Source organism: Temnothorax curvispinosus, unplaced genomic scaffold (genome assembly GCF_003070985.1).
Source record: "Temnothorax curvispinosus isolate PA1 unplaced genomic scaffold, ASM307098v1 QBEX01007135.1, whole genome shotgun sequence".
NCBI lineage: Eukaryota > Metazoa > Arthropoda > Insecta > Hymenoptera > Formicidae > Temnothorax > Temnothorax curvispinosus.
The window spans coordinates 199,863-213,290 of record NW_020216915.1 but is presented as its reverse complement, the minus strand read 5'-3'; the positions used below and the strand labels follow the sequence as shown (position 1 = coordinate 213,290).

General features: G+C 45.7%; 1 protein-coding gene across 5 annotated transcripts in view; it reads right to left on the bottom strand.

Annotated features, from left to right (window-relative positions):
* Positions 1–13,428, bottom strand: part of LOC112456767 (headcase protein) — a 151,221-nt gene that overhangs the window by 64,572 nt on the left and 73,221 nt on the right. The gene's annotated exons all lie outside the window — the stretch shown is intronic.

The window sequence follows — 13,428 nt, the reverse complement described above, 5'->3', positions numbered from 1 at the left end:
AAATCAAATTAATTACCTTTACAAAACTAATTTAATTGTCTAAATATTCTAGTTTGACATGCAATTAATTAACTAAAGCAGAATAGCATGCTGATGTTTTAAAAACGATATAAAATAATTACATATATACGCACGCAGACATATTGTATCGTAAAATTTCTTTTATTAACTTCAAAGGCAATCTCCTCATAAAACCAAATCGCTGTTTTTAAATGTCCAGATATGTTAATCGTGTTAATCGCTGCACATCTCAACTTTCGAATCGCGCAAGAAGGTAGATTGGGAAATAACGCAAACACCTTTTTTCCCCTCCCGTCGTGTAAGTGGCGATAAACCATCGGCTACTTTCCGGCATTCCAGATAGCGGCCCATTCTGGCGATAATAGCACCGTCTCAGCGATAATTCAACGCGAGGTGAAAACTGGCCATAAATTTTTCCGCGCGAGGTGCAATTAGTTCCTCAAGACTCGTAAAACGCCGGGGCCGCGTCAAAGCCCCACGCAACCCCGCAACGACTTTTCACAAACGACGACGACGACGACGACGACGACGACGACGACGACGACGACGAGAACTATGGCACGCCAAAGGCGAGAAAGGAAATGCGATAACGTTTTCATGCGACTCGGCATTTTCCTCGACGAGCAAGACGAAGGTGAGATTCAAGTTTAACGATCGACATTTAAAGCCCGGAGTCTCGCGTATAGATAAACGGATGATTCTGCGTGAACCAAAAATGTAATAGACATCAGAAAATAGAGCAAGAACAAGATTGTCTCGACACAAAACTTTCGCGTCACATGCATTAGGAAATTGAATATTTATACATCACACGAGTGTAAAAGTTGTAAATAGGTAAGAGATATTCTTCCATCAGTTTCAAATGGATTTTAATGCATGTAATCGAAGCTTAATCGACCGTAATTGGAATCCAAATACATTAAAGAAGTCGAAAGAAAACGCGCTGCATGGATCCGCGGAGCGCATTCTTTCTCTCTATCTTTTTCCCTCCACTCCCCACACCGCTCAACATCTCTTCGCCGCGCGCTGAAGTGTTGTCCTAGCTGCGCAAATATGTATACTTATTCCGTCGCTAAGCAAACGGCGATCGCGCGTCTTCTTATCGGAGACCTTTTCTCTATTCTCTGCCACGCGAATTATGCCGGGGAAATTACAAGTCGCGAAAGCGCGTCGTGTGCATATAACGTCGACGGGGTGCATCATTAAAACGGGAAAAGGAGAGGCAATCTCTTTCGCGGTCGATGCGATCGATGCGTAAAGCGAGGTTTATGCCCGCCGTTTGTGATAGCGGGCCCCAAGGTCAGAGTAAAGTAGTGCAATAAATTAACGCGCACGTCGCACAATTGCGGGGGTGTTGCGAGTAGTTGACTCGATTGATTGGTGGAACGAGCTACAGAGCCTAGTTGGCCGAACTCTCATCGACGCCGTTGATGGTCGCCTCGGATGAAGAGACGAGAGGAGAGTAGAACAGATGAGAGGAGGAAAGGAGAGATAGAGAAAAAGAGATATATGAAGGGAGAGTGGAAGAGTGCAGGCTGGAAACAACCGACATGGTTATTGCAAGATTTATTGCTCCTCTTCGTTTCGTCTCGTTGTCACGCTGGACGAGAAGCGCACGAATCGGCGAGGCCTACCAGACGAGGATGAGCTCTCGCTCATTTTCTACCGGAGTTAACGAGTGCACTTTCTTTTCCTACCTCTCCCTCACGGGAGAGATCGTTATTGTCCGTCTAGACTCGCCCAACCTCCTTTTTACATTCACGCCCGCGCGTCTTTAGCAGTATCGTTACCGCTTCGATATTTTTAGCGATATCGATGCCGGCATGACTCGTTATTCGACTGCCCGTATCCGACTGCACGAATTACGTCTTCAGAAATGGAACAATCAATGTCGTTGCGTGGGTTGCAAATGAGAGTTGCGCAGTGTATACGGAAAGTTTGCTCGGTGACTTCTAAAGTATATTTGTGATGCCATTGACGCGAAGTTAATCATCATTCGTCATGTATCATCTGGCATTAAACTCATAATTTCTTTAAAAAAAAAAGTAAGAATATACAAAATTTTCTCCCAATACTGTAATTAAAAAATCTCGACAATATATTTCGATCTTCCGAAAACGGTTCTCAGTCGTTTTGCTTAACTCGAGGGCTTCGAGAACATCTGTCGCGTAAACGCATGAGAAGCGCAAGTACTCGGAGTTTCTGGGGAGGAAAACAAATGTTAATTTGCGAGCGAGAAGTCCCTCCGAATCGAGAAAACCGTCCGGGGCAGGTCGATGGAGCCGACGTTAATTGGTCGACAAGAGAGAATTAAAAAAAAAAGGAAAGAGAAGAAGGTAATTATGTTCTCTCGCTATCCGGAACGAAGTTGACGACAGACCAGTGTAGGTGACAGTCAATTATTCTTCGCGGAAAACAAACATGCGAAGCAGGCGGTTATTGCAACCAGCTTGCGTAATCATCTCCGCGGGCATCGGCAGTGGGACCGGTAACGAAGGCGAGGCAGTAATGCAAAATGAGACCGAATTAATACGCACCATTGATTTCTCTCAATTGCACGTCATTGTGCGTTTCTAAAAAAAGATCCACGGTAACACCCCGGACGTGTCGTCCAAGGAACTGATCGCGCAGAGGTGGGCGATGATTATGCAGAAGATCAATTACCAATGCAAAGAAACATCCATTGTCCTCCAGATCGGACTTTGTTAGTATACACGATAGAATCAAATGCAGCATCTTAAACTCAAGGAAAAAAACAAATTGATAATTTAAAAGTACCTATTCGTATCGTAATTCTTTTTATACTATCATATTTTTAGACACTTTCCTATTAGTGTTCAAAATTATTGCGGAACATATTATTTGTGATAATCTTAATCACTTGCAATTTCAATCAATAATTGTCTTCTTTTTTACGATTCTTTCAAGTGAATTTTATTGCACAAGTGCTTTGAATTTATACATCAATGCCCAGCCAATCAGCTCGCGAAACGAGATGATGAAAGGAAAAAACTGTAAGGAACAATGACCGGCGTAATAACACGGGTTTCCTCGTCCGTGCTTTTATTGATTTCCGTGGAGAGAGTCGCCGGATTAATAAAGATCTCAAAGGAGCCGAAGTACAAAGATATAATACCACCGCGACGACATCCTCTGACGCGCTAGCAATCCATTCGGGATTATTGACACCGGCGAGACAGGTTCCGTGCCTTCCTTCTTCCGCGTGCAACTCTCTTTCATTCCGTCGTAGCGCACCTCCAATGACGCGCGGCGTGCCTTCCGATCAATCACAAGGCTGTCTTGTCTCGTCCCATCGCTACAATGAATGCCATTGTGTACTCGTAACGCTCTTCCCTGCTCTTCTCATCTCTCATAGCCGCGCTACTCTATCGCCTCTCGACTGCGGACATGTCGAGTATCCCCGGACGTGAAACATGTCAAAATAAAAACGGTCCGATATATAATTGGATGTTTGAACTGCAACGTCGCGTCTTGTCTTTTCTGTTATAAAATCCGAAACGATTTTCATTCAATTAACCGTCAACTTTCAGAGTTCTACTTCCGAAAAAAACAACGAGGTGATAACTTAATAATTGATTCGCGCCTCCTTAACTGGATTCTCGTGTAAACTCGACGTTATGATCATATCTGCGGGATATGATGCCACGAATCGCTGCATTGTGCGTCGAGAAGCTCACACACCAGCGACAGGATTATTATGCGTTACATGGTGAGACCACGAAGCGATCCGATATGTATATGCGTGTCGACGGGGGACGCGAGGAACACGACACAGTAATGACCCAGACGAGCTGCATCCTTGTGCCACATAAAGCGCGATTCGTGTGCGTGGTGCAGCTCACGGTCGGGCCATGCGTGATGCACGCGTGAGCGTGTTCACAAGCTCGAAGATCGCGCCGGAGATTGATTCTCTTGCCTCTCGGCGTAGACTAAAAGGGACGGTGAAAACGCCGACGCGAAGGGTCCCCGCTGGTGTCGATTTTGTCGCCGGCGTAGACGAAAATATCTTGCGGAACGTTCTAATGAAGTAACATTTAATATTTTAGCCCGCGCTTTATCCTTTCGGAAATTATCTCGCCCGATGGAATCATTCGCGGGATATGATTTAATCTGGAATTGCGTTTGTAAGATCAAATCCGAATAAATTGTCTGGATGATATTCATTTTCTTTTTCACATAAAACACAACTTTGTAAATTATACAGATCACTTGTTATTTTTTGTATTAAATTTCTTTTCGTGCGCCAAAATATCCCCCATTCCAATTAAGACAAACATATGTATAATTATTTTCTAAATATATTTAGATACATCTTATTTTAATAATAATAATGTACTTATATAAACAACAGGGAACTTTTTATACAATTTTCCAATAAGACATTGAAATATACTAATAAATAATTTTTTCAATAGAGTCAATATTTTTTATGTAATTTTAAATCATGATGTAATTATTAAGCGAGTTGTTTGAAGCAAAAATCAACAAACAGGAAAGAAAAACGTACGTTTACCGTATTTTCTGCGAGCTTTTCTACGTGAAGCGCTAGAATTTTTCGCGATACATGTCAGCGAAGCGAGAATACATGGCGATTAGACGAGCCACTGAGCGAAAACGCACCGCCATCCCGATCGAGAGACTACGGATCTATCGAAAGAGAAGAGAAGCGAGAAACTTGGTAAGTTGAGACGAGCGGAGAAAACGAGATGGAGATACCTCGGTATATAGCGCGAGTCGCTGTCTCCTACATCCATAAAAGCAGAGAGGCATAAATAATGCGTTCTCCGTTTCTTTCCACGAGCGCGTTGCTGACTGGATGCGAGATTATGTACACGCGTCGAGAAAAGGGGGCCGTCGCTTCGACGAGACGAGACGAGACGCGACGTTCCTCTCTTCTTTTCCTGCCTTCCTTCGCTGCGATGAGGTGCCCGTCATTCGAATTGTGAGAGCGGCAATAAATCAATCCCAATATTGCGAGATACTCAAGGAGGCCGCTCCAGTCCCATTGATTGCGCGATTTTTATCAAATTCCATTTGACGTACATAATTAAGAAGACAATGATCTACGTACATTCTTCGACAAAAGTTGCACAATCACTATTATACCGCTGGCTCGATATGGAGTGATCAAGATAAACGTGAATGAAATTCCGATGAACTCTAGATGAAAAAAAGAGCGGGACACGCTTTACTCCACTCAAGCCCGACATTCTTTCCGCTCGCTCCCCGCGCTCGCGGACTTTCCATCTCTCTTTGCAAATAGTATATGCTTGGTTATCATTTTTCCAAGTCTAAATTTCAACGAGACCGTGAGAGGCGCTTACACTTCGCGACGCGAGAAGATTTATGATCGCGCAAATTAGCCACAACAGACTTTTCCACAGGGCTACGGTCCCTTCACAAACACGAGCAAGAATCGCCGCGCTTTTTCCCCCCTTTGTTCCTCCTCCCCTTCCTCACGCGACTCGCAGCCGACACCCTACTCGGGAAAAATCAGCAAAGGAGAAAGCATAAAGAAAAAAAGATATCGAGAAGGTTAAACTCACACCGAGAGAGCATTCTCTCGCTCCCACGTCTCGTAAAACGAGGCAATTTGTCCTTCGACAAATTAATTTCTTAAAATATGCAGGCCTGCCCGTTGTTGCAGGCAGTTTTATTGCACGAATGTTTTATGGCCACGTATTTTTTTCCTCGCCCTTCACCGTACTTCAACATCCTGTGCGCGCGTATCCCCGTCCCCTTTCCCTCTACACCTACCTTTTGTCCCGACACACTGTGGCGCGTAATTAAAAGCGGCCTCGACATCTGCGAGAATATTTCACCCAGCGAGCAGGAAACTTACACCGCGTGCGAGATATCTCGGAGATTTTAGTTGCTAATTCGAAGAATGTCGTATACAAGCTTACCAAGACCAACATTAGCAAATGTTGCGCGTTACGGCTAATCGGCGAACCGTCATTAATCACGCCACGAGCAGCAGCATAGCAGCAGCCGGCTTTGATCACGATCATCCTGCACATCGTCGGGCGATGAAATCGCTTGCCGCAATTCGCCGGGCGATGCGTCGAGAGTAATGCCGTAATGATAATAGCGAAATAATTGAGATATGTCGAAATGCAGGGGAGAGTAAAGCACATTTAATGGCGTGCGGTGCAATTGCCGCTACCGTGCTTCGCAATGTTTCCTGTCCGAGCCTTATCTTTCACCGTCCCAGCCAGCGATATTGCCGTGCTGCACCATCAACTACCGGAAGGGAGCATCAGAAAAAGTAAATCGGAGGAAACAGCGTGATAAAGCGTCATTAAATATCACTATTGCACCTGGTTGCGCCAACTTGGGCCGCGTTGTTTCACGCATGCAATTTCCGTAAACAATATTTTCGAATATTACGTATGCAAATACGTAATGCATAATATGATGCATATAATCTTCTTCGATCAGGAAACGATTACGCTTCTTTCTGCCCCTCCTCGTTGCGACAAAAACTAATTATGCGGATCGTATTTTCCTTCCGTGTATTTTTCTCGGATAATAAAGAAAATGTCGAAGAATTGAATTCGAACGTTTGCGCGACAAGTGTGACAAATTGCATTTACTGCACGCGAGAGCACTCGATCGTGTCGTTTCGTGTGCCGATCAATTTTCTCGAGTAAAAATCTGCTCGATACGTTTTACTACCTCGGGGATCGGAAAGTTCCAGATCACTCGAACGACGGGACAAGAAGACCGGTTTACATCGCGATCGGAATCAGGCGAGCCAGACCATCGCCGTCGTCGTCGTCGTTGTCGTCTTCATCGTCTTCGTCGTTGTCCTCGTAAAGGGATTCGGAGAAGAAAAAGGAGAGAAAGAGAGAGAGCTCGTTCCACCGGATGGCGCGAATCACAGTCGTATCGACAACGGTACAAGTGTCCCGCAGAGGCTGCGCTCGTGAAGCAGATGCGTACACGCTATGCAATTGGGTCGCACGGGAGATCCGCGCACCGTTGCCCGAACGACAACGAAAACAAATTCGCGTGTCAAACGCGAGAGCTCGTCGTCCCCCCATCGCCCCATTCCGTCTCTCAAACGCTTGTTTATCGATATGGAAATTAGAACATAATAATACATTACGCGGAAATTGGCGGAAGCCAGAGCTTTGGAATGTATACGGATGTCACGGTCGTTGATTTTAATAAATATCGCGTATCGGAACCCTAAAACGAACGGTATTAATAAAATAAAGAGCGCCAACTATACGCATCAACGAACAATTTCATAAGTTCGACAAATAAAAAGATATTCCGCTCTATACGGCTCTATATATTCTGTGTTTTGTACACACGTGATACCACTACGTTGATTGCCTTGATAAATGGCGCAGTAAGCACCCTCGTTGGAATATTAAAATCCATCATCATGATCGCGCGATACAAAAGCGAGTATACACGCACTTCACTGACATCGCTTGATTAATATTAATCGTTCTAGATGTATTTGTCACTGCTAACATAAATCGCGTTACTCTCGCAAATTCAACGAGCTATTACGCCAATTGATTAAATGCAGACTTTTTGCAAGAAGGTATACGAGATAAACGCAATAAATTGCATTGGGTAAGAACGTACGTGTCGTGAATCCTACATTTAGCGCGACGAAAGTCGCGCAATAATCTGAATAAATAAAATTTGTGTGTGCTCGTTAACGAGACAGCGAAGAATGCCCTCACGATGTCGGGGGCGAAGAGTACAAAAAACCGAGAAGTCCGTGAAAATAAAGACACCCGACGGTGGGGTATAACACAATGACATTGCACGCCGAATAACAATTGCAGCTCTCAAGAATGAAAAGATTTTGAAGATGCAAATTTTGATGACGCTCTTCCTCTCCTCATTCATCTTCCCACCTTAAGAAACTTTACTTCGATTTACAGTTACCCGCGCGCTGAATACAATCTGTATTATGAATTTTATCGTGACATCAAGTACTAGCACTTGAACGACATGAATGGCGAATGCAGCTTCGTCATATCAAGCGAGACAGTTTGCACGCAAATTAGGAATACGTCAAGGATACAAATTATTCACGTCTCCGTACATACATTGTACATACACGTAGAAAAGCGGAGATAATTGAATATGCGTAATAACGATCCTCGAGCCTCTTACGTTTCTCTTTAGATTTTGTTCAGTTTCGTCTTCTCTCTCGGTGCTCCTTATTTTAAAGAATAAAGTCGATCGCTGAGCAGTAGCTTTTGCTTTCCGAGGCAGTTCGACGATCGCAAGCGACACTAGGACTACGTTATTTCCTTATGCAGGCACGCTACGGCAAACGATCTCGCGACGCGTCGCGCAATTCGACGAGATCGAGAGAAGGCAAAGGAGGCCGAACTCCTGATCGGGAAAAAGGAAAGGAAAAAAAGAAAAAGAAAAAAGGTAGGAGGGGAAGAGAACATGAGAAGAATGCGAGGCGATAGCGCACGCAACGCCCATTGAATTCGCGTAGAGTAGCTTCTTTTTATTCCATCAGCGCGACGATAAAGGGATCGGCGCGAGAGGAGGAGAGTCGAACAGCGAGCTCCATTGACGTCGCCCTCTCCTCTCCGAGAACGCGCAGCGCGGTGCGGAGCGGCGAGATAGCAGCTGCGCGATAATACGTAACGCTAATATATATCGGCGAGCGGCGATACGCGCTTATTTCTGCGGTCAATTTATTTATGGGGCCTCCCCGATACCGGACGGATGACGATATCGGTCAGATATTGCCGATGGAACGAAAGCGAAGTTCCTACGGAAATACACGGGGACGCGCGAACAATAACGGCGGCTCATTATGTTCACGGGCGTCCCAGACGACGCTCCCAACGCGCAATCAATATCCTGTTTGAACGATAGCTCTCCATAGAGAACCGAATAAAAAATTGATAAAACCGCCGCGCGTTAGCACAATGTTGAATGACGGTCATCGGCGCTATGATACCGGTATAATATCTTACTGATGCACATTTCAACAGAGTGTAACTGTTTGTATTACCGAGTTACGTACAACAGTGCCAGCGCGGAAAACCAGCTGGATAAAATGAGATAATAATTATACTTCCCAAGCATTCTCTCTTTTTACCGTAATATCTCGTGTGTAATTCGCATTTAGGTTGCTTTCGCGAAGTTAACGGAGATATATAGCGGCGCGTACGACGCTCTTAACATAATCTTATTGTAATCAAGCATATGTCATTCGTAAAGCTTATTGTAATTAGATTTACGTCATACATAACGCTTTGTGCAATCGTTGTGCAACAGAACGATTAATTTCGATCCGCGGCGCAGCGCTCGCGAGTGATCGGTTAACGGCACAAGGCCAGCAGAAAGAGAGTCTCGCGGGCTCTTTTCGGCTCTCCCCGGGGTCGCGCGAGCTGTCGCTACGAGCGAGCGAACGAGCGAGGCGAACCGGCGCGGCGATACCACGCGGAGAGAGGCCGTTGGCCCCACGGTCGGCCGTGCAATGGTGCAGTGTGCAACTTCAACTTCTCCGACGCGGAGAGAAGGAGGGAGGGCGCGAACGCACGCACGTATATGCACGCATGTACGTGAGAGAGTGTGCTCACGCGAGCTCTACGCGAACGTGTATCGTCCGCCAAGTCATCCGCGTGCGAGGGCACGAGAGCGTAAGAGTCTTGAAGTGCGGATTGCGTGTGGGTCGCGTCGCGACAAGAGAGAGGTGGGAGGCGCGAAATAAAGAGAGGAAGAGAGAGAGGAAACGTGCGTGTGCATCAGTTCGTGTCTGAAGAGTATTTACAAAACCGGGGTTTAAGTTGTCATGACGTTCGAGCGCCGCGAATGCATCGGAGTAAATCGACGTAAATGAATGTGCGCGAATTAAGGAAATATCGGCGAATTTAACCTGTCGCGCCTTCAAACGCGTTCTCGCGTCGGCTCCTTCAACAACAAAGTAGAAAGGGAGATTCGAGAAAAGATCAAAGATTTTATGTTTGTCATCTAAAATAAAAAAAGGGAACTTTTCGAAAACTATTTTACTGTCTTTGAAAAAAATTAGTTAATTATTTTGTTCCTCTCAATACTGAAAAGCTTCGAATTATCAGCCGTGTTGGCTAACAACATACTATACGATACGACAATATTACAAATGTGTATTACATTTGTAACACATGATAACTGGTGAACAGATCAATTCGCGTTGTATACCGTAACTAGATATCGAGAGGATTAAAGCTTGAATTAACAAACACGCATGCGAAGCGCATACACGTACGCGTAAACCAGTGATTATATCATCGCGTATTACGGTCCACTCCCAAATCGAATGCACGCACTTTCATACAAACTGCATTGAACAGCGAAGAGAGGTCCATTCGATGCTTTCGGAACAATCCGCTTCCCGATGGAAAGCCGCATTCCACATTCATGAAATATAAAGGAGACAAAACGAGCGAGAGAGCGGTGGTCGCTCGTCCCTCGGTCGAAGAGACGCGCGACCGTGGATGCTGAATATTGGTCGGATTCGAGAAGACGGTGGCGCGGACGCGGGAGCGCGCGGGTCTCGGCGCAGGGAACCGGGGGCGCCCCGGGGCACGGAGAATACGGTCGTCGTCCCTCCGTGTTCCCGGAGAACGAGATGTATGTAAGAAACACATAGCCGCGATGTCCCGACTGTTGTCAATTTCCTACGAGTTGGTCGGTCAGGACCAGCCTGCCAGCGCGCGCGAAGAAAAGCCCCGACGTGCTTTCTATTTATTTATTTCCCGTCTGGCGACAATCTCACCGGGAAATGCCGCCGGGGATTCAAGTACCGAGGCCAGATGGGAACCGCGTCCCGATATCGCTTATTGCTCGTTAGAGCCGCTCGGCGACGTCGCGCGGCTTTCTTCTGGACGCGGAAAAGAAAATCTCGCCGTAGCGCGGTTCGCGATGAGAGAACGCGATTTTTTCTCGTTCCTTAACGGCGACACACGGATACCTGCGAGCCATGTACGTTCTCGCTGCGGGCAAGATACTCGTATCGAAATTTATCTCCCCCATCCATAATTAGATGAAATTTTGTCTAGCAAATAACTTTGTCTAGCAAATAACTCTACGTTCACCCTCATTCAAAACTTAATAGTTTGTAATATGAATGCGCAGAGATTAAGAACGAACCAAGCATTGTGAATAATTTGAGATAACAGAGATATCGTATCGTCAGTCAGAGACAAAGAAAAAAGAAGCCAACGCGTGTTCACAATCGTCGTTGCCTCCAGCAAACTCGTGTCAAAACTCGTGAATAAAATTAAATTATGCGCTGCGCGCTGTTCGCAGCACATAATTTGCCAAAGATGACGATAATCAAACTCGCGGCTATTGTACTCGACAAATTAATGCGTCAGGAACGAACGGGGGGGGGGGGGGGGGTCTCGTCTCGGCGAGTCCAGCCCGGTATACCGCAGTACCGGACCGATGATGATACAGTGATGATGCACGCGATAACCCAGAGATCGGCCGAGAAAGCGTGTCGAATCCGGACTTCACGCCTCTCGATCGCGCTAACGTCCGCGATTTTTCTCGGGGGTTATTTATCACGGCTGTTCATCGGCGACGAGGGGGGGCCATGTCAGAAGTCGGGCTTCTTCCCACGGATAAAGAACCGCGTCTGCTCGCGCGAAAAACTCGTCTGGTGTCCGCCCGCCCTACATTGCCTTTCTTGCCCGTCCTGCCCTTCTCACGCGCACGCGGGTTTCGGGTCTATCGGTGAAATTTATTCGGCGGGCCCGGCGCACACGATGTCACATATGTTGGCTCGATGTTCAGACGGCAACCGTCTTCGTCGCTCTTCGTACGCCGCATCGTGCGAAAACGCGAATGCACGCCACGAAGATACGCCGTGCATCGATCGAACTGACACAATGTTGCTTCATCGAGGCTGTCGCGAATACCTTGACATCATTCATAATCAAAGAATTGTTTTTTTTTATTTGTCGAGAGAAACAAACGCTTTAAAAATCACTAGAATCCCTCATTGAAATGCGAAAGACAGCGACTGGTATTTGTGTTAATCTCGATTGCGAGAGCTTGCGACCGAATTTTGCGCCCGACGCGAGAGAGCCGCGCGGAATGCGCGGGGAGAGCCCGCGAGCATCCGGTACCCCGTCTAGATAATACCGATCCGAGGGCGTATCTGTCTGTCGCCCACGAAAAATCCACGAAACGTGCAATCGCATAATACAGAAAATCCCGAGTAGGCGGCGGCGGCCTCCGACGACTGTGTGCCAAGCAAGAAAGTAATGCCGGAGTTGCTGCGCCCGATGCTCGAGAGGTTTATAGCGGCATTATTAGTACGACGACACTCGGCGCGCGAGGCTCTGGCACGATGCTTCATAAATATAAATTTGAATGCATAATCGATGAAAGCGAGCTTCTACCGAGCGATGGCAGCTGCATGATAAATGGACGCGTTGGAGTCATCATCATCATCGTTGACATCGATCGGGAGAGGAATACGCGATACTTTAAAACAGAAAAAAATACCGTCACAGCGAAAGTCTAGCTATTCAACTTGTGCGAGACTTCGAATTGCATAGGTACGTAATCCGCAAACATTCGAATATTTTTTGAAATATTGATGGGTTATTTTGGACGGATTTTGTGCTCGTTAACGGAAAATAGGGATGGTCTCGTAAAATCGGCGGTATAATTCCATTAAAATAACTATTTTCTTCCGATTCGCGCGTCGACAATATTCATCGTCGCGTTCATTTTTCCCTGGCGGAAACAAACAAATGATAATCCCCGAACAGCGGGATATGTCAAATTGGATTTTCCGTTTCAATTAAATAAAATAGCATAGAGCGGCGGCAAGAGATATTGTCATTAATTCCAAACGATTCGGCCAAGGCCATATGCGTGCAATGACTGCTCACGATGCATATCGCTGCACGTAGCACTGCATATAATATCGCGATTCAAGTTTAGCTACCGCATCCTCCGCGCGTACCATTGGCGAACTCGTTCGCCGCTTATCGCACGTCCCACTTCCCGTCAGGAATTCATTTATCTAGAAATTATTTTAGTCGGCATTACGCCCACATCCTCGGCCAAGTTATTTATTGCTGTAAGCAGTGAAGTGACTGATGTTGAATTACTAATGGAAACATCTAATCGATTATATATAACTACATGTAATTAATTCTTAAAAACCTTGAAAATTCTATCACGTTTCTTAAATAAATTTAAATAAAGAAAGTATTTATGAATAACTTTAAAACATCAACATCGTGTACATAATTTTATGCGCAATCTCGCAATTTGATTATTAACGCTAAACAATAGTGCTGTCATAAAAATAAAAGACGCCTCTCATTTTGATAGCACTTTCACAACTACCTTTTGTAATTTTTCAACTTTGTAATGTGAAAGATA